Source organism: Anticarsia gemmatalis, chromosome Z, assembly GCF_050436995.1.
Source record: "Anticarsia gemmatalis isolate Benzon Research Colony breed Stoneville strain chromosome Z, ilAntGemm2 primary, whole genome shotgun sequence".
Taxonomy (NCBI): Eukaryota; Metazoa; Arthropoda; class Insecta; order Lepidoptera; family Erebidae; genus Anticarsia; species Anticarsia gemmatalis.
Genome location: NC_134776.1, coordinates 5,648,296 through 5,674,373, shown reverse-complemented (window position 1 = coordinate 5,674,373; position 26,078 = coordinate 5,648,296). Strand labels below are relative to the sequence as shown.

General features: G+C 33.1%; 1 protein-coding gene and 1 long non-coding RNA gene across 14 annotated transcripts in view; one reads left to right on the top strand and one right to left on the bottom strand.

Annotated features, from left to right (window-relative positions):
* LOC142986186 (coiled-coil domain-containing protein AGAP005037) overlaps positions 1–26,078 on the bottom strand; it is a 387,196-nt gene that overhangs the window by 171,902 nt on the left and 189,216 nt on the right. The gene's annotated exons all lie outside the window — the stretch shown is intronic.
* The window catches only part of LOC142986190 (uncharacterized), a 57,153-nt gene that overhangs the window by 14,600 nt on the left and 16,475 nt on the right, over positions 1–26,078 (top strand). Inside the window, exons 1-2 of one of the 2 annotated variants that reach the window (XR_012960333.1) lie at positions 9,634–11,973; positions 15,552–15,700. This is a non-coding gene — a long non-coding RNA (uncharacterized LOC142986190). Of the gene's footprint in view, positions 1–9,633; positions 11,974–15,551; positions 15,701–26,078 lie in introns of those variants that run through there. The other variant, XR_012960332.1, reaches the window with a different exon arrangement.

The following is a 26,078-nucleotide window of genomic DNA, read 5'->3' as shown; positions in this document are numbered from 1 at the left end:
TATTCCGAACATCAGCCGTGTTCAATTAACGTTAAGATTGAATGATTGATACGTTGGGTTCTTCGCAGTGTTTTCTTTCAACGGGGAATCAGCCCTATATTAATTAATTTTCTCATCTATAGAGAAGTAGAGTTTTTTATATTTATCCTTACTACGACTTGTGAACGCGATTAATCCATTTAGGTACTACGGCATCTTATTTGTCAGTAGTCGCAATAATTTTTAATTGTACTCGTATTTGATAGGATTTAGAATGGCACGTTATTCAAAATGGATTTCTATCTGTATCTATTTACATAAAACTTTATCGTTATTAAGTGACTGTCTGACAAACATCGCACAGCCGAAACGATTGAACGCAGAAGTTATTGTCATGTATGTTCTTTTAGTGAGAGGTAAGGTAAGAGTGTAAGGAAAACCCTAAGAGAGGATTTTAGGATATTGTACCTTGAAGTGAGTGTGAAAGGGGTGAAAAACTTATATACCTACTTATAAAAGGTCAACAATTAAAAATGTTATGGAAACAGGAAAATTAAATATAGGCGGCCGAAGTATAAAATAGTAATACCCAGGACAGGCTGCAAGCATCTTCGCAAGTCTTTTAGGAATCAATTCATGAGCGCGTTGTCATCCCAGGAGACATTTACCGCGATTCTCTAACGTTATCTGCCGACAACTGGCTAACTATCGAATAATACTGTACAAAAATCACATGAACACCGCCTCTGACGGGTGCCATAGAAAAATATTGTGAAGCTCATTTTAAATGTCAAACTCTCGAGCCTCGATACAGACTGTACAGAATCGTGCTACAGCTTACTCTCCCAAAACTCGAATAAAAATGACAAAATATCATTTTATCAGAAGCTGATTTGAAATTAAAGTAATCGGGATGAAACAATCTTAATATAATCGTTAAAAAAAAAATATTTTGAGCATGTATTAGTTTGAAATTGTCACGATTCGACATAAAATCGAATTCAACACGATTGGAATCAAATTCGATTGTCCGGAGTGAACTGTTCCTAGCAGTGGGACGATAATGAGAAAAATCTATTAATTTAAAATATCAAAGACTCGATTTGTAAGCGGTCTATAGTTTAGTAATCCCTCCGCACCGCATGTAATCCGCTTACAACATCCAATAAAAGATATATGCAATATGAATTATTAATATTGTAAAATGACATGAAAGGACTGAACAAAACGTTCCATATCGTAATTCATTTGAATATCGGAACGCGAGGCATAATCTCTTGTTACCACATCAAAGCTTTTTGTTTAATCCGGTAATGATATTGTATTTTATTGATATTCCTGCTGCTCATATTTTTGCTACAGATGTATTGTTAGTAAAAGCAAATAATACTTCATTTTTAAATGCAGAATGGAGTTGTTTGACCGTAGCAAATGGGACTCTGCTCATGGCTCACGAATAAAAAACCTTGAAACACATTTTAACATCCTTTGCTAAAATAGTCACAGAATAAAAACATCACACTGTATTGATGTTTTTTATTCAGTGACTATAGCCAATAATATATAATTATGCAATTTCGTAAAGGCTTGTTATCTTAGTCTATTGTAAAGTTAAATTTGTCCATTTCAAAATTGCATAATAATACAAAATACAAAGTAAAGAATAATTGCTTACCATTTTCTCGGCCTTTCCGTTTCTTCTTGCCACTAGAACTGGAAGACTTTGATGTCTTCTCCGACTTGTCTTTACTTTTCCAGCGACTTAACATGTTTAATTACTCACTTCACACACTCCACATCTTACACAACACATTTTATTATTAATATTATTTAATAATTAATATTTTTAAAAGCACAGTTTTTATTTCACTATACACTTCGATAAAATGTTCCAAAAGTCACTATATTCCCTACTTTAGATAACATTGGCACTAGGAATTAACTAGATATGTATTTTATTCGATTAATTCAATTCCAGTTTTTTAGTTTCTAGAATATTTCGTTTATGACGCCACACATAGGTTTGCGGACACTGTTTTAAAGCTGTATCGACGTTTAAAAAATCACACTATGCCTGGAAGAACAATTAATTTTATTAATTTAGACCTTTTACTTTTTATAAAGGTTAACTATGGGGTTTTGTGGTTCATAAAATACTTTTCGACAAAGCATTTGTATGGTTCCCAGATCCTTTTACATGAATTTCCTTATACAGAGTAAAGTAAAATTCTCGTCTCCGAAATGTATAAAATTTTGTTAAACAGGTCTGATTGTACGCATTTACTCAAAAGCTTCTTACGCTTTTAAAAACATTGTTCTAATATTTCTTTTCTGTTCTTATTTTAGTCTCAAATAAGCTAGCTATATAAATCTATGTCCTATAGCGGGTGTTCGAGTAAGAGCCTTAGGCGACTATTGATATTGAAATTTTTTAACGATGCTTAATTGCTTACATTATTATTTTGAGCAAAGGACGTATTTTTATACTTTCTAACAGTAGTATAATATGATTTAAGGCTGTATTTAGGCGGGACAGGAGCAGATGCGTGACCCGAAAATTTTCAGGTGGCCTTTGCGTGTCATTCACCGCGGCCGCGCCCCTGTTTTCATACAATTTGCGAATTTATATTTTATCGCAATATACATAGGGTTCAAATTATATTGGTAAATACAATAAGTAGATATTTGTACCGATTAAATGTTTTGTAATGTCTAAACTGAGCAGAGTCTAAGACGACCCTCTTGTTATTAAAGTAACGTTAATGTCTTTTAAAAATTTAGGGAGATCTATAGGTAGTTACTTTTGTGCATCTTTACGATGTTCGGGTCACGCCTAAGGCACTATCATGGAAGCGTTATTTTTTTAATTACAAGGCGATGTTAATAATATAGTATTTGATTAATAAATAGTAAAAGCAAAGATTATCATGATCTAATAACTTTTTTTGCGTTGTAACGAACACAAAAAGTACCAACGACTATCAGTTAGTAAAAAAATCAATAGTTTTCTAGATCAGCTGCAAATTTTCCGTGTTAATCTCTACATCAAAGACAATATAAGGTGGCCACCAAATACAGTCTTCAATGTGATAGGGTTTTAAAACAACACGAGGTGATTGGCCTTTCAACACGCGTTGCTATAAACACCACTTTTCAAATTTAAATAATTATTTTGCAAGATTTTCATTGCGACACATACAAACATAATGAGTTTCGAAAATTAAAAGTGCTCAATATTGTTCCTTGGTTTAGTCTTAAAGTTGACGTTTACGGAATAATTAAAATAACCAATTTATCTCAGAGCAATAAATTCTCAATTGTCAGACTTCATTCAACAAATCACGAAGACACGTTAGATGTACGTAAAATGCACTAAAACACCAAGATTTACTGCTCAAATGTGATCATGGTTGAACAACATTTTCTTTTTGCTTTCAAATTACTATTAAAGATTTGAATTGCCGATATGCCCAGGATCGTGATTGGGATTTTTCGCATTGAACGCGTTTATTTGAATTGGGATATCGTTAAGAATTGATGGCACTGTCAAGCGATGACATGAGAAGTCAATTTATCATCACAGCTATAACTGCCAATGAAATGTTTTGAGTCTATTGGTAATTTATATTAATATTTGACACTTCAGTCGGTATTTCTAGTACATTTTGAAGGCAGTCGCTCTTTGTAAAACATTGGTATAAACACTGGTATCCGGTGAGCCTGGAAGCCGACTTCAACATAGTTTGGAAGAAAGGCTAAGCCGATATACATATTCCTAGTACATTTCAAATCAGGAATTCAAATCACAAAAAAAAAAGTTTACAACGTGATTAATACAACAATCAAGCTAGTTATTAACCTGAATTAGTAAAAAATATTGTGACTGACAAATAAGAAATTTATTTTTATAAATTCCATCTGATCATATAATATTACATCTAGCAAAAACAATTTGCAGCTAAATTTCAGTTTATAATAAAATAGACACAAGATGACATCAAAAAATTATGGATCAAATTTAAAATTTAGGCAAAATCTTTATTTAATGAAAAGGAGAACCAAAACTGTTTTTCAAATACATTTAAGAAAAACAAACTTTTCATGTAAGTAGGTATTCGTGACGCTTAAACACGTCATATTTCAATTGGTATTACATTTGAAACGAGTATATTTAAAGAATTGCACGACTTAAGATGAGAGCGCGGATCAGTTTATAGCACTATATATTAGAGTACATATTGTGAATAAAATTTAATCTAGGAGACGGTATAGTTGAGTGCAATGTATGTGGATGAATTGCAGCGTATGTGATTACAAGATTGTAATATAGATTCCATGCAAAATTATGTGAAAGGTGGATGATTTAATATACAGAGCGTCTCAGAACTCAACTTGAACAGGATTTTTTGTAAACATCCAAAAACATCATGAAAACAATCAGAAAAAAATCTATACCATGCAGTAAAAAAAAAATGGTATAAAAAAAGGAATTTGCTCAAACAGTAATAATTTTTCGGTTATTGTGGATAATGTTATTAAGTTTTACGGTTTCAAGTCTAAATGAATAAAAATAATCAAAATTGACGATAAACGTGATTTTTCTACAACTGTATTAGTTTCGGTAGGTAATATAAGTATTTTAATAACGATTAATGTTGGTTAGTAACCAAATTATCTATGCCATATTCTAATCGTATTAATTTCTGTTACCAAAACGATTGTCACATACGTGAGCATTATTTTCAATAAAATCAGCCCTTTCCTAATATAATTCTAACTTAATCGCTAATATCTTGTCACCAGCCGCTTCAGTAGATAGTTTTATCAGAACCTAGTCCTGAAAAATGTGTGTAATACTTTGGGAAAATCATCGCTTTAACGCTAAAAACCATGTATGTAGGTTCAAATATGACTCATAACCACTATTCGAAACCTTCAAATTATTATTTTAAATATATATTTTACAACCATAAATTTATGTCTTTGTAAAATCCGCTGCAGAACACTAATTACATCAAATTTCGAGCTAAAAATTTTCGTCACTTATAAAAATCCAACTCAGAATATAGGCATATTAACAAAACCTAAGTTCCCAGGTAGAAAGAAGTAAACAAAGGGACACCCGTTCGCGCCTCTAAAAGCAAATTAAACTCACTGTCTATCCAAACTCTCCCAAATCCCAATGACATTAATTAAAGAGTAGAGATCCTAAGTATCTAGGCTACTATACTGTATATCGTTTATCCTTTTGGGCAGTACAGGGGCCGTACTTAAAATGATAAAACGCTCCAAGCCTAACGTGCAAGAGAGACAACGCTGTAGAGGCCGTATATCGTTGTCCTACTCTTACAGTGGGCTTTTAGCATGTTAGAGTTCGGCCTCTCGTGTAAAGGAGTTTACTCACTGCATGCTACGAACGCTTTGGACACGCAACACGAATGACGTCACATTTTTACACTAAGAGTTTAGGCGAAAAGGTTTCTGGTTGTGTGGTAATATAAATTAATGGTGTAGAATACTTATCCAAAAATACCTGAGCATTTTGGACAAGAAAGTAAACAATAGACGTAAAAAGTTTTAAGGGCCAGCATAAGTGTTCACAGTGGCACGAACGCGTCCGATTATTTGAGTAAAATTTTCAATCAAGCAATATTTGACAATTGGGCAATGATAATGAAATAAATCATTGAAATACCATTTTTATGAATATTTTTATGGGAATTAATATCATACAGAATACTCAGTAAAAACTAGGATACGTGAAAAATATATACGTTACGTTTGAAATAATTTTTATACATGTCAAAAGTTGTGCCCTTGAAAGCAACAAATGAAAAGCTTTAAAATACGAAAAATACATTTATTTTGGTCGCAAAAAACAGAATTATTATTACAATAATTTTTACAGATTAAGATGGCTAAAACTTTCGCCAGTCACGTTTTTAATAAATAAAAAAAACATGATGATTTCTATACAGAAACTGTTTCCTTGTGCCGACCGCCGCCGCGCCGCCGAACCGGCCGGTCATCGAGTATAGTGGGAATACTCCTTAACAACATTAGCCGTTCATCACGCTGACGTTTAGCCTTATTCAGTTAAAATAAAATCCTACTGTAACAGAGCACTAAAAGGTTTTTAATTCAACACCTACTATCAGAGGAAAAACGGCGTATATACTCTAATATTATGTTTTTTAGTACCGGGATTTTTTTTAGGTTTTTAATTTTTATTATAAATTTGAAAAATAATTTTTTTTTGTTGCTTTTTCCTTAAAAATATTTTTTTTGGTCCACGTTTCTTTATAATGAACCTCATAAATTGTAATCAAATTACAGCCAAGGACAATTAATTAAGCATTTTGGTCGCCGCTAATTAGCATCCCTCTCTTTTTTATAACTTGAGACTTGTCATTCAAATTAAAGCCCGTCATTTGTAAAATGAACTTAAAAAAATAGGTCACTTCAAATATTTGTGAGTACCTACCTAATAGATATTTCTGCTATCTTATAATAAAATCAAATTAATATTACAAATATGAAAGACTGAACCTATAAACCGATTTTTGTACAAGGTAACATAGAGATAGGCAAAGACCCGTAGTCAAGCTAAGCGTATCATTTTTAAACCTCTAATGAGACGTTTGTATCATCTAGAAAATTTCCTTGTTCCGATTATAATAATAACTAACTTTACAAGATTAGAGAAATTTATCACAATACTTTTCCAATAAATTGAAGTATTGTAGGTACAACAGGTAAAGAAGACTCAGAAATATCTAGAACAAATTGCATCCACCGCCCACCGCAAAGATTGAAATTGGATAATAGGAAACCTAAAAAATAAGGTACAATTCTAGTTTTACAAAAGGCGTTATTACTTACAGCTACATCCTACAACTGAAACCTGTTTGTTCAAAAGAGCAATTTCCTACCACTATCTACAACCGAGAAGCTATCGTGAATTGTAAGAAATCTGTTCAGCGCCCCTAGTGTATTACGTAGGAACAATTTTTAGCAAGTGATATTCAATATAAAACGCCCTCAATTTGATAGTAACAAATCGTGCTTTAAAATTATGGTATTATTCAATTCTGGGTTTTATAAGTTAAAAGCAAAAGAAGCTTATAAATGTACAATTAAAAGAGTAATTATTAAAGTCGATAATTGAAATAACTAGAAATATTAATTTATTAGTCCGGTAGGCTAGTTAGAACAAAAGCCCTGTTCCATGGCGCAAATGTTAAAGAGGTCCTCCGATCGTGAGTTCAATTTCCGAACTAAAGAGTGGTGTGATATACAAATATTTATTATAATTCCGGCTTTACATAGGTCCGATCTATGCGACACGAGATTAATAAATTATTATTAGTAACTGAGAACCTTAAAAATATAACTACAAAAAACCAGAAAGTACACCAGATTGTCCTTAATTAAAGAAAACAAATGTCTGGCCATTACGACTTTAGGACTACATAAACTGAAAGTTTTGAATGCCTCATTATTTTCGGCATTCACCTAAAATAAGAACTGAAACCAGTTAACTACATAAAATCAAAATTAAATGGCTCTACCATTCTATAATATTTAATGAAATAAATATGAATGCTTGTCCCTCTCACGTCAAAACGGCTAAACCGTTTTAAATAATAAATTGTGTACATAAATGCATTTTACACTACACGTTCATACCGGCTACATCTCAGGAGACAACGTTTTAACCTCCACATAAATATTTGATAAAGGTTACCCAAAACATGACACGACTAACTTTAAAACTAAGTTTAAATAATAGATTTGTCAGCGAAGTGCTTTACGTTTCTTGCGTTATTCATATCCCAGATGAGACAGGTCTTAAATTAGGTTAATGTACAACGTAATGTGTACCTTATAATGTAAAACATAAAGTACGTTATGAATTACATAATTACGGGTTTTAAGTGCTTTTAGAAGGCTTAAAATGAGTTATATGAAAAGCTTATTAGCAATTTAGTACTTAATTAATGATAGAGTCTAATTGAAATTTTAACAAAGGTTTTTTGACTATATGCTAATGATTTTAAATGGACGGATAATAGATCACATAGTTTGCCGATGTGATGTCTGTCAATTAAATTAACTCCTGAAAAATATTACATTAAAAGACGAGAAACGATACTAGTCTAAAGGAAAATATCTATTTATTTAAATGATCGCAACAAATTCGGCAACATCATTTTCTAATGCTTTACACAAATGAGACAAGATCACACCAATTGTTTTACATAGTACTTCGAAGAGGGGAAAAAGAATTTCGTTTTATCGAAAATCGCTTCTAAAGAGCATTACTCGAATCCCGCCTGATCCCATTTAAATAATCGCAAATGTCTATTTCGTTTGAACAAAAGTCGTACCGTAATAGAAAGTTTTACCAAATGTATACTCAAACTTTTCAAATATCGAATTATTATTTTCAAGAAAAGTTTTAAATGTTTCGATATTCGGTATCGGAACATTCGATACATTTACTGCCATCTATATCGTTGCAACGGAACTAAAGTGCACGACTCAGTGCGACTGCGCGAAACAAACGATTATGCACCCCGAGCAAACGGGAACAAGTTGAAATTTACGGATTTTGGGAAATAAAAATGCGGATTTTTATTAGAGCAACTTAAAAATTTAAATTTTCAAAGGACAACTGTTCTACTCGCGTCTCTCATAACGAAAAATCTTTGGTATTTTTTGTGAAACGATAGAAATTTAATAGATTTTTGTACTTATTTGGGAAACAATCATCTGTAAAATCACAACAATTTAGATAAAGCAGGACCTCAATTGTAAGTGTAAGACGAACCTGTATCAATATGCAAGAAATAGCTAAGACATTCAGATCACATTGTGGGAAACAAATAAGGAATGTGACTGTAAGAAGTTGTTGTCATCCCTGACAATAATTATCTTCAACACAATTTTAAAATTACTCATAATAATTTTATTTCACACTAGTTATACTATCAACCATTGTAAATATCGAGTATATTATTACTAAAGCCGTATTTCCATGATACAATTAGAATTCATTAAAACCGAAAATAACAGAGTTGTGTGTTTATATACACAAGGTCACAACAATTCCAATGTCGCCAACACCATGAAAGGAAAGGGCGTTGCGAACACCGATGCCTCCCTAAACGAAATAGAGTTCAGAATCGCACCGATATGAAACTTGATTCCAATGTAGGCAACTGTCGGGAGATGAAACGCGGGAATGTTGCCTAACGTGAAACGTATCTTCCTAGACATTACAGGAATTTCTGTTTTAAGTATGTAAGAATAAAGGCTATTTTTAATATGAACATAGTGTAATGACTCGTGTTGCCAACTTGTTTTGAGAAATTTACTAAGTTTCCACGAAATTTCAAATGAACAAGCATTGGGCAGTCATACGAATCGATCGATAGATAAACGAATGGGATAAATAATCATCAGCAGGATTAGAACAGCGCGGAATGAGTTTCTTGCGAGTCCTAACCGTAAGCTCTAACTGTAAGCTCTGCTGGCAGGAATGTTGACGCTCGACGTCATCAACCGACCTTGATAAATATCGATTGTATGGTCATATTTGAATAATATTGGTCTGTTGGAAAATTAGAAAAATTTTGAGCGCAACATCCGATTGCTTCGAAAACGCGGTCACTAACATTTGCGGTTCCGCACGTTTCCGCATACGCCCAGTTACAAAAGTATCATGAATTTAAATTGTAGTATACTAAAATGTTACTAAAAGTTAATAGGCGGGACCGTGCAAACTTTTTAAGGCGTCATGGAACTCATGACTTTGAGTGGCGATCGTTTTTACGCAGTGAAATAAAGATGCAAACTCTTACAACATTTCGCGGGTATGTGGAAGTTTAGTGAAATGAGTGAAAAAGGTGTACATTAAACTGTTGAAATCACGGCTACTGTGATGAAATATGCTACTAAATTTAAATAAGAACGGGAATGTACAACGCCCTCGCATTCGATGGCGCCCACCATGGGGCCGTTTGGAAAAGTATCAATTTCGTGTTTTCGAAGTATCTAGCGGGAACACGCTTTGTAAAGATATGTATAAATGTATACTCTATGGGTATGTTCACATAAGCAATAAGTTATTTCGGTACGTGTAAAAATGTAAATATATAGTACTTTAAATCGGTGCTGGCGTATACCTACCCTCTGCAATATAATTGAGAGCGATATGTTAGGTTATGTGTAGAATTGTTGCCATATGAAAAAAAAAATGTTATTTACCAAAATGCACCAAATTATTTTAAGGAATGTAAAATAATCTTAACAATCATAGGTCGATTTATTACTTATTTATAATCATTATATTCAGAAAAATAACAATGATCCATTTTCTATCCTAAATAAACTGCGATGCAAAGGCTCTGCACTCTTTAAATGTCGTGGAAAATTAAAAAAGCTTCTTTTACATAACCTAGCACAGGTTTGGGCAAAACCAATCACTTTTTAATAAAGCGCCATCTAGTATGCAGTAGCGGTATCTCGCGGAAGTGCATTCTATTGCAACACACCCGAATTCATAAAACTTTGAAAAGGTGTCGCTCGAATAGTCGTAATGTAACCCGGCGAAATGAAGAATAACATTAGAAATCCGTTGTGTAGGGGTTTTACTGTCGATTTAGAATGATTTTGTTACAAAATAAAGAAGTTTGATAGTCAATTTATTAACCCATTGCCATATTTCGGTGCGTTACGATTGCCAGGATTCGCAATACCAGATTTTGGTATAACAAATATTGGTCAGGTTGTTTGTTTTTGGCGGGGAATGTTATATACGGAAACTAGACTTTACACACCTGTGTAGGTTTGACATCTCGAACCAGGAAGTAGGTAATAAATCATAGAGGCGGGGATGGCACTAAATCACGATTCGTCGAGAGATAAACACAGTGTTACCCGTTTAGGTATTGTTTATTTGTCTAATTGAGATATTGGATCAACAAGTAGAAATGGACAATGTAAAGAAATCAGAAGTTTCGTGTGTTCATGTGATAGTGGAGTTGATAACTGTGTAATACGTTGAAAGTCGAACTTTTTTACAGTCTTTGAATTATTCTGTACCTATACGACACAGTTTTCATAAAACCAAACATTGGAGTGATTCTGGTGTAAATGCTCACTATTAGTATATTATTTCAATAAATTAAGCAACAGGACAATGTCTTAATACTTTCTTGGTGATAAAAAATTGAATATTAGGTATCGATGCTGTTGGATGATAACAAATCAAGGATGTTTTATCGTCTGTGGTTAGTTGAGATTATAGTTCGGAAACAGCTATAAACTTTAAGGTCGTAAAAGTGTAAAAGTATTCAGTGAAAATTAATATTCAGTCATTTGTTTAGGGTATTTATATTTCATAAAAATAATCTAATCCAATACTACAAAAATAAACAAATAAACTGGACTATCAATCCTCTAATTTAGCTTTTAATTTAGTAGGTTTTGGCTAAAACCTAGCCTGTTAATATTTTTATATAGTTATTCGACATTAAAACTAAATCTATTAAACAAGCCGTTAGGGAATTATATAACTATTTTAACAACCCTTAGAATCACTTCCTTGTTTTGATTCATTGATATGACAACATTGATATCAAATTATCAATGTATTTTAAAATAATTAGAATTTCCCATGTTTATTGCAATTACTTTAATGCAAAATAGATTTAAAAAAATCAGGAATGATTTTTAATTTACTTTATTTTAATATCAAGTGCGGATTAATATTATGTAAAAGTTTTTGACTATGGACCACGGTTAGGAGGTGCCAATATTGAAAAATTAAAAATCAATAAGTCGCCATAGAACTCGCCCTTCGGACTCTGGACGGTCATAAATTCGTGAAAGGCAAGCAAAGGCTTTGCAACGCGTAAAATAATCATGGCTTACGCCTGTTGAGCCAATCGCGCGAGTGAAGTGTTTATTCGGTGTTCAATTCTCTGGGTAAGGAGTATGTAGGTCTTGATGTATAAATGTGCATAGTATTAAGCCGACATTTTGAAATTAAGTATTTTTGATGTGTATCGCTTTCATGCAGTTATTGTTGTGTACTTATTATTTTAAGTTATACTTTTATAAAATACATGTCGCTATGGCATGTTAAATTATGTTCTATAGCAAAGCTTGTAATTCTATGTTGAACAAACCAATCGTCATATTTTAGCTGAAACACATGAATGTACGCTCTTTGGTTTTCCTATTCTTGTCTGTAGATTGAAAGAATTCATAAATTATTATTGTTCTTATGCTGTCACATCGTATTGATCTGCGCGGTTGACGAGAAAGTTTTTTTATGTTGGTCACCCCAAATCAATAAAATGTCTGCGATTCTTTACTACCAGGAAAACTGTGTCTATCTATTTTATTTTTGTATGTTATTATAATTTTGCAATAATATGTGTCGCATGATAATTATTATATGAATTTTACTCAATAAATTGTTGTTTTTATTTTACTCCAACTCGTGTACTACCTCGCGCCATCTAGCGGCCGAAACAGAAACTAGGAAGTGCATTTCAGGATGCGCTAGTTCTGCTGAAAATAAATAGAGGTCACTATTGCACAAACTTTCTTGATAAAATTATCTAGGTTTAGCCAAGGTAACCCCTAATATACTAGATAATGGGTAAGTAATGGATAATTTTAGGCTGTAACTATATTTTTCTTGACTTTACAGTATGTGAAATGAAACAGAAGTTAAGTTATTTATTCCTAGGTTCAGACTAAAGTAGGTTTTCAGACCGATGCATTGATAAAGAGTTCGTCGCAAATAGCCTAGATGGCGTCACAACAGTTACAAATGAGAAATGGATGTATGGAATTTTCAGATTTCGCAATATCGCATACTAGGTATATCTATACTAATTTGTTTCATACTCTATTTTACCTAAACATACTAATTGGTATTAAACTTTCTTTATCAGACATACTCGTTTATATTGTTTAGTTTCCTATCATATCTGGGCTAACCTAAAATACTTACTATGAATAATTTTCAGTCATTTCACACCAATTATAAGAAAACCACTGACGAATCTGAAGAAGGTTAATAATAGGGAAAATTTACTAAGCATTTTCTTGACATTCTTAAGAAAATGGGAGTCTTTACTGCTTTTAGTGCTTTAGGTAGGTACTCAGGTAATCTCAGTCAATTTTTGGTTTTATTTCAAAATCTGAAAATCTGTTTCAATGGTAATAATCAGATAGGAAAAGTGCTGAATTTTTTTTCAGTAGGTAGCATACTTTTTGTGCAACATAACTTGCGTCATATATTTTTTAGACTTTCTTTAATACAAAAATATGCACAGTTGGCATTCTTTAGAATGATTAATATTACTTAATATTTATTGAACAATAATTTACTCATAAACATAGACACACTGATGAAATTGGTCTTTTCTACACTTAAGAGTTGTGGTTAGAAGGTAGGTATCAGAGTTGTTTTTTTTTATTTTTCAGTCTAATGCCAGCAGGCAAATGCGTTAAAGTTCCTGGCATATTTTTAATACTTAAAACGTAGTGTCAGAAAAAGCCAATAGGTACCTTTTTATTTTTCTGAATCCCTATTTCTAACTAGAGCATTAGCTATGGTTGAACTAGATGATTTCAATTTAAAGCCAATAGTAAAATCTAGCTCAGGGCCAGTGACATTTACACTTCTTTCAAAGTAGGTACATGAACAATATACAGTTTACTAACAGTTACACATAGGTATACCACTATATTTGGAAATTTCGAATCATATGCATAGAAATCACAAGATATAAAGAAAGCTAATATGCCTATTTAGTTTTCTGAACCCCTGTTTCTAGTTAGAGCATTAGCTATATTGATATTTGATCATTTTAATTCACAGTTAAGTGCCAAACGGACAATCTTTCTTAGTACCGGTGAAAATAAAAACCTTAACAAATTGACAGTGCTAATACATATTTGAGAATTACTTCAATATTTTTATTTTTTTTTTTTTATTTTTTTTAAAAAGACAACTCCCGCACTAAGAATTGCTCTTGTATCGCGGGGACTTTTACAAACATACAAACAACGGACACAAAGCACAACCAGACCCGAAGCAATTATTTGTGGATCGCACAAATAATTGCTCCGTGTGGGAATCGAACCCACGACCTCCCGTTGCAGTGGTATCGGCGTGGCGACCTAAACCACTGCGCCACGGAGGCAGTCATATAATCAATATAGTATATATTATGACAACAACAAAAGAATATTGGGCCTAATGGTAGTTGGAACAATTTTATTTTACAGACAAGTGCCAATAGGTAGATCTAGCTCAGGGCTTGTGATATTTCCATTGCTTTTGATCCATGAACTTAAAAAGATTGGCTATAAAATAATTGTGCCAATACCTACATATTTGAGAATTACTACGAAAAACTTTTAATATGATAATAAAATGAGAAAAGTCATGTGTTTTTTTAACTACTTCTAAAGCTAAGGAACTAGACAATTTTAGTTTACAGTCACGTGCCAATAGGAAATTCAAGCTTAGGGCCTTGACCTTTCCATTCCTTGATAACAAAAGAATTGTGACGATCCATATTAGAAAATAACTTTAAAACAGTATTAGCTATACAAGAAAAACAAAAACCTATTTTCCAGGACTACTGTTCCTTATTAGAGTATTAGCTAGGGTTGAACTAGATAATTTTTAATTGACAGCCAAATGCCAGTAGGACAATCAGGATAAGGGTCTTTGACATTATCATTGCTTTCTACATGAACTCTTATAAAGGTTTCTAACAAAATAACTGTGCCAATACAAGACAGAGATGTTCTTGTAAACAGTTTTAGAATGCACAGCAATGGCAGTAAAAAGAAAAGACTTATTTTTTTAACTATCTATAGTAGAGCTCCTACTTATAGAATTGAATGATTGCAACATTTTAATTTTATTTTAAATAATTTGAAAATAGTAAATTATATTACCGTTTTATTATTTACAACTGACCTTAAAAGCAATCATGAGCACTTGACTTTTTTTAATTTATTGGAAAAAAGGAACTTTGTTTCTTTTACAAGTGGCAGTGTTACTCAATGTTGTAGCAACTGCCAGTATTTAGGGAAACTGATCTTGAGGCAACGCCCTAGTCGCCGCCATGCTCGTCTGCCAACGGGTTCGATTAAATACACCTACTTGGAATGATTTTCTTGATACTTTAGCAGCATGTGAGAGTAGACTTTGAATGTGTAGATTTTGAAACATTACTTTTGACACTTCTACCTGTATATTGTAGCATTATATACAATTTATTGGTTGTAATCTTCTTGAGTTTTACCAATTTTTTTGCTAGCAATTGTAATTTCTGGCTTTAATATCAAAGAAAGAAAAAATCTATAAGGCCCCATCCAAAGTTGCGTATGCCTTTTAGCAATATGTTTCCGTTATGGCAGGTGAAACGGAACGATTCTACACTTAGAGCACTCAGCCGAGCAGAAAAGACCCCGAGGGAAATTCAAGTATAAGTCATTTCTACACAAAAATTTCTTATTTTTTGTTTCAGAAGCGGTTGTGTACTGTGACTTTGTATGTGACGTCACCAGTGGCTGTGACAGCAACGTCATCAGTGACCAGGCAGTGTCGTTATCAGGGGTGCTGCCAGTCAGTGACACCGAAAGATAAGTAGCAGGCGGTTTGCAGTAGCAGTCATCGGTGAGTTTAGCTTCATTTAAAATTCTCGCATCAGCAATAAAAAATTGTATCTCCTAATCATTCCAACTACAATTATTACCAGACTTTGTAAATCACACAAAGTGTTTACGGGCATCGAACCCCGTGCGCAGAGGTATCGAATCTCCCAAAGCATCACACACGGTTTATTTCTAAACTATTCTATATTCTAGGTACCTATTTGTCTATCCAAAGTAAGCCTAAAGTTTCTCTTAAGCGTTTGAAAGCTCTTTAACTATACATTCTTTAAGATGAACGTCCAAGCAAGGTCTTATGCCTTATACTTTACCTTTGATGTCTGATACATCTCCACCCGTAGACAAAGTGTGGGCTAAATAACTGTAGGTACTATAATTTAAATTTGTGATTTGTCATATACTAATCTTTTGAACCATAAAATAAATTTGGAAGGTAGGTATAGCAAATGGTTATTAGCCATGTTGTATGTATGTGTAAGTATGTGCAAATTAACTAAAGCTAACTCTCGAGCAAAGTCAGGCTGCTAGGCATAAATTGTGTCTCGTGTATTTACGAAAAAATCAAGTACCAAAAAAGTTTGTATGACAAGTGGATGAATGAAAATGTTGTTCTAAAACTTAGTTTGCCAATGTATAAAAGTTTCATGCCACCTCTATTTCAGGCACAGAGGCTTTTCGTTTTAGTTTTCTTCGTCGTAAATAAAACTACGCCAATAAAAAGCAAGAACAACCTTTTATTTTGTTATGTTCAGAAGATTGAACAGATTATGCCTGTGAATTTAAACAAAATAAAATAATAAAATTGAAACCATATTTATTTATTAATATTGTTTTGTTAATTTTTACAATTATATTCATTTATTTCAACCAAATAACAAAATTTGTAACAAATACATAAATTTATCTTGAATAATATTATCACAAACAATTTTTCTATTTTGTGGAAATGCAAATAAATGTTTTTGTATGATAGGTACCTAATTTTGTACATCTATAAATTGAGCTAATGATAATTAAATTATGTTTTCTATAGCCAAAAATACTAAAAATATTTTATTTAACTGTGCTAAATGTAATCTACACCAAAACCACAATCACCAAGCACGATATTAAAAAAAATATTTTGCTAAAATATTTTTAAAACAATTTAGAATAAAATATATTATAGTAAAATAGTTTAGCAAAAATAACTAAGTATTAAAAAAGCTACACTAAGGTGTGATTACTTACGATTTCACACAGAACGATTTCATGTCATAATTTAAAAAAAACATTGTATCCTGTAGAACTTGAATTATTTATTTAAATATATTTACTTGAATGAAAATACTTATGTAATGGTAACAATTAAATAAAATATTTTTAGCTTCAGTAATAAAAATTTGGAGCACAGTTTTGGTTCAGTCACGTCGATAAAATATTTTTTGAAAGTATAAAAGTTAAAATATGAGGTTCTGATTATTTTTTAAAATTTTATCAGCACGAATATTCAACTAGCTATCACAAGATTTAATTTTAATTAAATTCTAACACACTATTTCCATGCCAAATGAATGAATAAATAATTATAAAAGTCGCAGTAAAATTTTGAAAATAAGTTTTTGACTTGCCAATTCATTTAAAATAATCCGCACAATTTTGTTTCACCAAATTCTATTAGGCACGAGAATTTCATAGCACATTTTCGTTAAAAAAAACTTTTAAATTTTTAAACACGTAACCACACACGAAAAAAAATGTAGCTCACCGAATTTCGTCCACATAAATATTTAAGCGTACGTTCTAAATAAATGTAGGGCCGAAAGTAACGGGGGCATCCTACAATAATTTTTGTTGAGGAGTCTCGCGCGAGTAAAGTAACCCCGGAGTACCGCCCGGGTCCGGGATCAAATCTGAACTGATAGTACTGTAGCACGCGGATAATCCGTAGGGGCGAGCGGGAAAGCGTATTGAAAAAGACACCCCCCTAACCCACCCACGCCTCCCTCACCAGTATTTGTAAATGTGTGAGTTTAAGGTTGCCACACATTCCAACCATTTTGAATGGTATTAGGATAATTAGGTGCCATGGTCATTATAATCTGATCAAACCTATTATATCATTAGCCAATTAAAAATTAGCGTAAGATTACAACGTGTTTGTATTTTGTACGTAAGTTAAATAAAAATAATATTCGCTCGAAGATATTTTTTACAAAATATTAGTGTCTAGTAACACATTTAGACACGGGTAATACATATAATATAATCATAATTATAAACTAATACTTAACTAGATTGTAGCTATAAATAAACCGGTGTTTCCAACAAGACTCCCCCTATAATTTCAATCACATTTTTAAAACAAGGAGACCCCTTTTTACCCAACATACATAATAAATGCACTTAATGCGGTGTAGTAATTACAGCAGGGGTGCGACTGGCACGTCAAAACAAAAAAAAATCGATATCGTTTCACACAAAAGCATTTTGTGACACTTTACAAAATTAATTCATTTTTCATAAGCGTAGGATGAATTTCAAACGAGCTGGCGCGACGTGCTGTGATGGTCCTCATCAATTAATTACCTTTTATCGAGAACCGATCATATTGAATCGCGTGCAATAAAGTGCAACACTTAAAAATATAAATCGAGGTACATTTTTGAGGAACAATTCGACCCCACTTTATAAATTTGGGTCAATATTTTTATAGCGCAAATTTTAATCTAGATACGTAAACATACATTAACGAAGGAGAGCGAAAGAGAATTGTATATTTTTGATTGAAAAGCACAGAAGAGAATTTTGTTCGTGAATTCGTGAATACTTTTCAACGGTTGTAAAACATTGAACCCGGGGAAAGAACCCCTCTATCTTGGTGTATGCTCCGTCTCTTTCTAATGACTCATTCTGTCTCAAAGTTCTATTCTGTGGTCACTCCTTAAGTTCTCGCTCACTCTCAGCGCGGAGGTAGCGCTGAGACAGCTATGAATCAAGTGATTTAATTATTCACTACTATACAACACGAATATTTTATACTCCTTGCTATATAACGCACCCCTGCTAGTTTTCTATTGTAACTAACAAAAAACGACACAATTCGGTTGTTCCATAATCATAGAGATAGAGAGAAACTAGTAACATTACGCATTAACTGCAACTATATGACTAACACAAAACTTAATGCCTATAATTAATAGAACACCAATTTACCGCTTACGAAATAAATATCTTAAAAAATAACGTTATTACTCTCTACAACGGTTCATATTAATACTAAACGTAACTTATTATAAAGCTAAAAAATACTGCTACATTGACGTCAATCTTTAAAACTAGCGTTTCTTAATACTACACAATGCACTTCACCATGAGGCCGTCACTCACAGGCACAAGGGAACACCATACTTCACAATAGTTTGTAATTAGGTAACACATCGTAAAACTTTGATAAGCCGTCTGTAGCATCGTCTCACTGTTGATCATGTTGCTCTAAGCTGTCTTAACTGAATCAGATAATTGAATTTACTACTAGCTACAACTTCCACAACTAAATATCGTGATTAAGTTTTGAAAACGTCGCAAGTCTCATTTCATTTCCTCTTGTACATTATCTGTACGACGTAGATTACAAGCGAAATGATATAGTTTCATAGGTACGAATAACTAGCCGAGATATTATACTAATACATTTGTTTGAAAACTAGAACGTTTTCATACTTATATAAAACGTAATTACATCAAAAATTATCATATAAATCAACATTAAATTACACAATCATATTTAAATTCAAGTTGTAACACTTTCGGTATTTCGCGTTCCAATAAAATAATTCATTTATAATATGATTGGACACAGAGTTATTTTAAATTCATCATTTATTACAAATCATCTGCCATTTCAAGCCGAATAACGGATAACGCAAATATGCGTTTATGTTAAAGCGAAAAATTCTAATTGATTTATTATACGTGTCGGTAGTTAAAATGATTAATTTTGCATGTAAATGTTTTCACAACAGTGGTAAAGTACCTACACAATTGAATAATAACTGTCGCCAAGCCCTTAAATATTAGAGCATTTTTGCCTAAAACCATCATTTGTAACTGATGAGATAAGACAAGGATTTTGATTAACCTCTCGAGCGCCCCACGTCAAAATTCAAATATACCGTTAAGCGTCCAGGCCAAAAATGGCGCGCGAAATTGAATTGGCGGTTGGCGTTTAAGCGCCGATTCCGTCATATTTTGATACTAACACCCTAGTCATACCTTATATATTTGAAATCTACACAAAATTTGCTATATATTAAAAAAATAAACCACAAATAATATTTGATAGTGGTGGTACAATAGTCGGTTTAATCTGAATATTGTGTGCTTTAGGCATGTGTTTGAAGAAAGTCTAAAAAATATTTTTAGGCATAAAAAATAATATGACGGAAGGTCTTATCGTGTAGTTAATGAATAATGACATTAAAATCCAACTGTAAAATATACTCAAATCTTTAAAATTAGTTAAAAAAAGTATTTACAATATTGGTCATAAAGGAACATGTCGTTGGGTCAGATGTTGTTTAAGGTGCTCTCTGGCCTATATCAACCACTTATTCAAGTGTGTGCATTAGATCGTCGTCTCGTTTTATCAGCTTCAATGTCAAATATGTTTGAAAGGGATAAACATAGTTTTAGCATTTAATTTCTACGTTTTTTTAATGTAAGATCGTTTTGCCGTACCACGGTGGCGGGACGCTTGACGGGGGTAGCACATTCAACCGTGACACGGTGGCCGGGCGCTTGAGAGGATATGTAATAAACAAAATAATTATATATATTTTGTTGTACACTCAGACCGGTACGTAATATTTAAGACGTCAATTCAAATTGAAAATGATCAGTGATAATTGTCTAAAGTTCCTTGATCAAACTTTCTAAGCACCGTCTAGACACGTTTGCTTTGAAACTACGACTAACTTGTACTCAAACAGACTAAAATTCCATCACTTAACGCGCCTATGTTTGCTCTCAGAACTTAGCCACGAGAAACTCTCGCTTGCATATCACAAGGAGTTTAGTGGAGTAAAAACCGCGCCAAGTTCTACAATAACGTTCGTTATATGTTATTTTTACCTCTACTCAATCCCCGTACGCTTTTGCTTTAACCGTCGAACTTCAAAAATGGCTGTCTACGAAGTACAAGTTTCGTTCACCCATTGTGCGAAGGTTCGCAAGACGAGAAAACTTTCATCATGACGTCTAGCTGTATGAAACGGTTAGAGGCGAGACAGGCAGACGCTACACTTAAATCAATAAGTTGCGTTCTACTTCTTTGAAGTGAAACAATAACAATTACGGAGCTCTTTTATACAAATGTGTATTACATAAAGGAAATTGTATTCTTCGTGACTCTTATGGGATTGATGTATCCTCTAGCTTCCCGTGCATATAATATAAGAAGCTATGTACTCACCCATGTAATAGGCGTCGTGCCTATTGCCATTTACCGGGCACGTTTCCAAATAGAGGCAAACATTCCGAACAGAGCCAAACCCTCGCTCTTGCTGTTACATACCTATGACCTTTTAACCACCATATATTAACTGGTGACAAAACGAGAATAAAAGTTTGTTTTTAGTTAAGCGTTTTTTTCGTAGGAAATATTGGCACTTGGTATTTTTACTTCTCAGGCTAAGATTTACTTCTATGATATTTTATCAGAACATTACAAATATATAACTGAACGAGAATTTTTGTATTCAACAATATTTATGCCGTCAAAGCGGGTAGAGTCCGACGGCGATATTATTATAGATTTGATAAAAATGTGGTGGATAGAACCGGAGATGCATCACGAAGATCCCGTCGATGCGGAAATATACGGATTACGACTGAAGAATATACAATAGTTTTACTATCAGCAGTCAGAGATTACGACTGCATCGCAATTTCACGGCAAAAGATTTTCAAAATAAAATAAATTGACGTTTTAACGACAAAATCTATGCTATTTTGAGTTTTAGTAAGAAATTTCGGTCGCAAATTATCAGCCTGGCCCGTTAAATGGTTTGAGTAACTGGGTTGATGTTGTAGAGTCCAAAAAGCAACTTTGTCGCAGCTCCCAAAGTTTCTCAATATTCGGTCCGAGTTCTAAAATAGAAGCAAAGTTGCAAAAACGTTTGAGGATCAGTAGTCAAAGCACTGAAAATGTATGCATTCAAAACGTCCCGCGTTATTCTTTTCTCATTAAAGTGGTAACTGCTTTCAACATTGTCTAAGTTGATTTCTTCGCCACTCAATATACACAAAGGCAAAAGGAAATTAAAACAGTAAACCACATTTATTACAGTGAGCGTAGAATTCTCTATTTGTACTTGTAAAATAAAACTACATGCAACATTACTCGGGTAATGCAATTCTTCGTACAGTGTCTGTTTCAAAAGTTATTGGTACTGTACGTGCACAGTTGCATAGTAGGTGATAGTATTTTAGCTCGCAATTAAAACTACACTTTGCCTTTATTATTGCTACGGGGTAATATTAAAATGAGATATTGTGTCGTCTGAGACATATTTGTTTGTTGCAAATTAGTATCTGTTCCTATTTATTACGGTTTTTTTTGTGTGTATTATCTTGGAAAATAAATTATTCGAGTCTCTTCATTTTTCTTTTGTTTTAATTCTCTCTTTAATTGCTTTATATCTTTGTCGTATTGTTTTACCCAATAAGTTAAGATTGTTAGTCAAATTGGTGTTGATAATTATTTCTTACATACAATCACGAATATAAGTGTATTTTTAAACGAAATTTTTTAACAATTAGTGCACCAACGGTATGTAACACACTGATTTTGCATTTATAACATGGATGCCGAAAAACATAAAGCTGCTATTCTTCTCATAATCTTGCGTAATGTAGGAACCTATCAAAACTACAACACCTTTAAGTCACGCAAAGTCTACAATAGATCCTTAAGATCATATAAACTAACACACAACCTTAGTTTTTACAGGAATAATCAGATTAAAATGTTAATCGGGCAAACGAATGTCAATTAGCGTCCCCTCGCTCTGCCTTTAAGCCCTTTATTGCACACTTGTCCAATATTCGGACACAAGGGGAGGTCACAGTGTATCGAATTTATGGGAAAATTGCAGCATGCCTATCAATTGTTACTTCCGTAGCGTGTCGTGCCATTATTATTGGTTATCTGGTGAGTGTATAGTCTGTGCTTATATTTTAATATTTATATGTTTCGTATTACTTAGGTTCATGATTAGAGTTGCTTTAACCAACCCTGGATAAAAATCGGTTAGAATAACTGACTTGATACTGTGTGTTTTTAAACAAGGACTCAGAACTATGACAGTATGTATAGATGTGATTGAAGCAAAAATAGTTTGTAAAGATCATACCAAGTGGAGTTCTTTAATCTCTGCCAACCCCTACTAAGAAAAGGCGTGATTTTTGTACGAGTGTATCTAAAAAGGACTAAAAATACAAAAGTACTATAAACAGATCCGATTCTAATTATTCCTTCAATAATAAAAACTTCCATTAGTCCACATTAACATATTGTATTTTTTACTTAGAAAAACAGAGGGGAAATAGAAAAATTAAAGCAGCAAAGGGAAAGCTTGTTAGCTAATTTACTAAAAAAGTACTGAGTAAGTTTTACAACGTGAAAATAATTGGCTGTGTTGTAGCTGACTTGAACCCTGCTGTATAAAATATAACTATATAAACGCAAAAGTATGTCTGCCTGTGTGAAAGAATGGATGTTTTTATAAGCTACACGAAAATTATAAATGCAAAAGTTTTGATGTTTGTATGCTTGTTACTTAATCACCTCGACAGTACTGAATGGATTTTGAACTTTGGCACGCAGATATTTTGTAACACAGTTTAAGATAGGAAAATCTATCCAAAGGGACAGTTGCGGGGAGAAGCTAGTTAAACATAGTATACAGTATATTAATAGGGTACGAGAAATCTGTCAAAGAGGTGAATTCTAAAGAAATGGAATTGTTTGTAACAAATGTTCGATATAAGCAATCTTTGCCAACTTTAATAACACAAAATTTTGGACCTTAACTTTAGGTCGGCAAACGTTCTTTCCAAGATCTCTTGGAATTAGTCACACAAATTAAGTATTCTGACTTATTTTTGTACTCGAGTCACAGGTAGAAGAAATGAAGCACCATCTCGAGCGACTCGGTTACTCATACATACGTAATGTACGAAGCCTTAAAAATACACCATACAACTTGGCAAGTCGCATTCGTATTATTCGTAACGAGTTTTCTCTGATACGGCATCAGTTCCTTGGAAAATAACACAAAATGAATTGCTAAGAATCTTATAAATGCACAAGTTTGTCCCCGTTTCGTTCGCGTGGTATTATTGTTGAAAATGGTAGCCTATATATAATATACAATGTTTGATATAATCTACAACTATCTTTACGTTAAAAACTGTTTCGTGCCTGAGCCGTGAAGCGTGTCAGAAGGATGTTCAGTTACTTCGTAGGTATTCTTCTAAACAAAAATCTCTTAATTAAGCGATAGAATAATGTGTTCGAAACAGGAACTTAGTAAATAAATAAATAAATTTAACCCATTACTGTCCCACTGCTGGGCAAGGGTCTCCTCCCGTAATGAGGGAGGAACTTAATGCCTGATTAAAAATTCTTACGTATCCACCAATTCTATTCGGAACGAATGTAATTGCAAAGAAAGAACAAAGCACTTTTCTGCTCAGCACCCGTAATGGTATGTTAAGTAATAAAGCGATGCACTAGATTGGAAATCCGCAAGTGATTCTTCAACACGTGTGCAGAACCACAATCTACACACACCACGGCTGAATTTAGTCCACGAATAAAATACCTATTTACCCATTTTACGGATGAGCGAAGCGGTACCGTGGCGTCATTAACAACAGCGACGACAAATCATGCAATAAGACTCTCTATTGTAATGTATCGACGGGCTGTTTTACTGTGAATAGATGGTGTTTGTGTTATACGCAACTATAGTATCACATGCATGTTTTCCCAGGGGGGTGGTTAGATGTGCTGGAGTAAAAGCATACCATGATCGTGTTGTTTATTCAGTGCTCTATAAATATCTAATAGAAATCAGAGCTTTTCTTTAGATATGTCTATGATTACGATTTTGGAGTTATTGGTAGATTGATAGTACAGCAGAAAAATCACTTGACCTAGAGTCGTTATCATAGTAAGAATACCTTGCGGAAAGTAACTAGGAAGGTTCTTAAATACCTCTATTTAATTTGGTTTATAATTATTGACTAGCTTTACCAACGTAACAAAAGAATACTGTTTTTTATAATTTATAATATATGATCTCTAAAGATTAGCTACTAACGTGTTTGACTAAAATTTCAGTAGAGTAATAAGTGTTAAGTCAAACTATATCCGGTGTTTACCAGATTTTCTTTAAACAAAGCATACAGGTCACCGTAAATTAAAAATAGGATATCCTTTCACAAAACTCGTCGCCTGAGGCTTGGCTAAATACAAACGGCCACAATTTATGTAAAATTGGGCACCGGCATAACAAAATTCCATAAACAATATCCGATTTTAGCAAAACAAATGTTTTTAGTTTCTATTTGAGAGTTTGATCACCAATTGTTTGATAAAAATTGGTATTTAGAAGGTTTTGGTTTGCGTGGGTGGGTCACAAGAGAGGTATTTGGGGTCAATGACTTACCTCTAAAGGTATTTTATTACTCTCCAGCGGTTGGTACCTAAAATTCTTGATGTTTTACACTTATCTGTTTCCAATTTACGCGTATCCCAAAGGTTTAAGGGTTCCTGTATACATTTAAAGATAGGTACTGAAATAAGCACAAGGTTATATCTGCAAAGAATACGAATGGCGGTTAGAAAAACTATTTGTGTTGAGTCTGGTAGAATCTCATACGACGCGTTATGCAATAGAAGGTCTGTTTATGATCTTATTATAAAAACCTACAAAATATTGAAAAGTACATATACATACTACTACATTACATTGACGTCGCGAAAAAAGCGTTTAAGATATTAATAACTGGTCACAATATTTAAATAATGACAACCTTAGTTTTCTGGTTATTTTATCACGCTTCCCAAATATAGGAAAATTGTGTGAATGATGAAAATAGAAATTTTGAACTTCCCAAAACATAGTCGCTTATTAAGCTAACTAATTAATACCAGGAACCGAATAATATAGCGAAGAGGAAGCTAGCCAATTGAAAGTTAATGTATCCTTTCACCGAAGTTCTAAAGTTGTGAAATTTAGTCAGTTGCCGTTCGGTACAAGGACCAAACACCGCGGTCATTCAAGTTAAACTATAGTTAATTCTCATTAAACTCCCAGTTAGCGTTAGAGAGT